Below are 2,424 nucleotides of genomic sequence, written 5' to 3'. Positions count from 1 at the left end.
GTAAAGAACACATTTAAGAGACATAAAATAATATAGCATTTCTCAGGTCACAAGAAATATTTCTTCACAGCTTATTTCACTGGACAACAGCTCAATTTAGTGTAAAAATTATATAATTATTTATGTATTCATTATAGTCAATGTAATTATACTGATGAATTTATACAAATGACCTAAGCATTTTCACATACATAGTTGAACATATTTATACAAATGGAAAAGTCACACACCTCATTTTGAACTTTTAATAAGTCCTAGTCAGCTGTTGGCATTAAGAGTGCATTATTAGAAAATGAAAATGGTACACTAAATGTGAAATGATGGCTATTTTTTTGTGTGTTGAGACCAAGTAATGACTTAGAGGGCCACGCTAAGACCGCAGTGCACGAGACAAGAGTCAAGAGAACAATGAATTAGGAAATTATTCCCAGAGGGTAGAGCCTGTTCCTAATCAAGTAACATTCACTGTTTCCAGAATAAGGCCCTGAGAATAGGTACTGGACCAGATTTCAGAATTGCTATGGATCAGCGGCTTTGTGAACCTTCCATTTTCCTCTTTCTTGAACAGGAGTCTCTCATAGTTATCATATCCCTCTCTCAGTATTGCATTTTGGATGTATGTGTGGGGATGAGGTAGGGAGTGCAGATAACTTACCATTTTAGTTCATAACTGAAGAAGAGCCACACCTGGGCAACTGCATCCGACTCTCTAATCTGTGGAGGCTTGTCTCTACCTGGACTATATTTAATGATGAAATCCTGGACTTAGAGCTAATATTATAACTGAATGAGACTTTTGGGGTCTTGGGAGGGGGATATTTTGCACATGCAAAGGATCTGCATTGTTGTGGCCAGAGACTGAACAATAGTTGTTTGTCTTCAAAGATGACTCTCTGACAATTCTTACCATCTCTCTGTTTGGATACCTCTTCCTTGAAGAAGTGCAGCCCAGTTTTCCTTGAATCTGAGCTGGCCTTGTGACATACTTTGATCAATAGAATGCTATGGAAATGGTGTGGTGTATTTGAGAAGTTGGATTTTTAAGAGGCCTGGCAGCTTCTGTCTTTGTTCATTTGGTATGCTGCTATTAAACAAACCCTAGTCTAGACTACTAAATGACAAGAGACAATGAAGAAAGAGGGGCCCAGTCGTCCCAGTGCCTCTGCTAAGCCTAGCTCCTAGTCAGCTCTGCTGACGTCAGCAAAATGACCTAAAGAACAGTGATGACCAAAACATCAACATTGTTCTAGGTCACTATATCTTGGAGCAGTGTGTTGCACAGAAATGAGTGGCTGGAACACTAAGTGCTCCCACCTGGATTTCAGATGTTTCTGGCAAGTGTGCGAAACTGGTGCAATACTCCAGAGAGCATGCCGTTTAAAACATACCTTTTGGTTACAGATAAATGAGACAAGGGTTTGCATATACAGGGAGAAAGCAAAGGGAGAGGCTGGAAAGAATGGGAAAAAAAACCCCACAACAACAGTATTGCCTGCCTGAGACTTTATTGTTGTAAGCCTGGATTCCTGACCAAGTCCTGCAGGAGGAAAGAGAGGGTACTAGAAACAACTTGTGGCCAGTATAACGAAGAGTGACTTGGAAGTTGTGCCCCTGGCACAGGCATTCATTCTCTCTGTGTGTAGAATGGGGACACAGTCCCTCTCTGGCTCTCTAGACACTGGCCGCTTTGTGTATCCTGGAGGATGGTGCTGAGATGCAGAGGCTCCTGTCGTGGGTGGGTGGGCTTCAAAGTGTCTGCAAGAGCGCCTCCACTGGCTTCATGAAAGTATTAGTGAGCCAGAGAGCAAGGAACATGAGATGATCCCCTAAAACTCCACTCCCCCTCACTCTCCTAGAAAAAGCTGGGTCGTATTTTAAGGTGACTTCCACAGCTAGTGGGGAATGGAGCAGAGAACTTACATTATTACTGTTAACATGACCTTATTTGAAGTCATAGGTTAGGGACTCCTAGAATAATTCAGGCCACAACATGATACTTATATTTACATACCCATTATATTTAATATCTTATATATAACATAATAATATATAATTGTATTCCTAAGTATATCTTTTTGCAATATATTTCTTTCATAAGCATTATCTCTTTTAAAAGCTTCTTAACAACTCTGTGAAGTATGGAGGGCAAATATTATTTTCTCCATTTTAACAGAGTACTTTTGCCTGGAAAATCCCATGGACGGAGGAGCCTGGTAGGCTGCAGTCCATGCGGTCGCGAAGAGTCGGACACGACTGAGCAACTTCACTTTCACTTTTCACTTTCATGCATTGGAGAAGGAAATGGCAACCCACTCCAGTGTTCTTGCCTGGAGAATCCCAGGGACGGTGGGCTGCCGTCTATGGAGTCGCACAGAGTTGGACACGACTGAAGCGACTTAGCAGCAGCAGCAGCAGCACATCAAG

This window comes from Bison bison, unplaced genomic scaffold, assembly GCF_000754665.1.
Source record: "Bison bison bison isolate TAMUID 2011002044 unplaced genomic scaffold, Bison_UMD1.0 scf7180017864235, whole genome shotgun sequence".
Lineage (NCBI taxonomy): Eukaryota > Metazoa > Chordata > Mammalia > Artiodactyla > Bovidae > Bison > Bison bison.
This window is presented reverse-complemented; position numbering follows the sequence as displayed.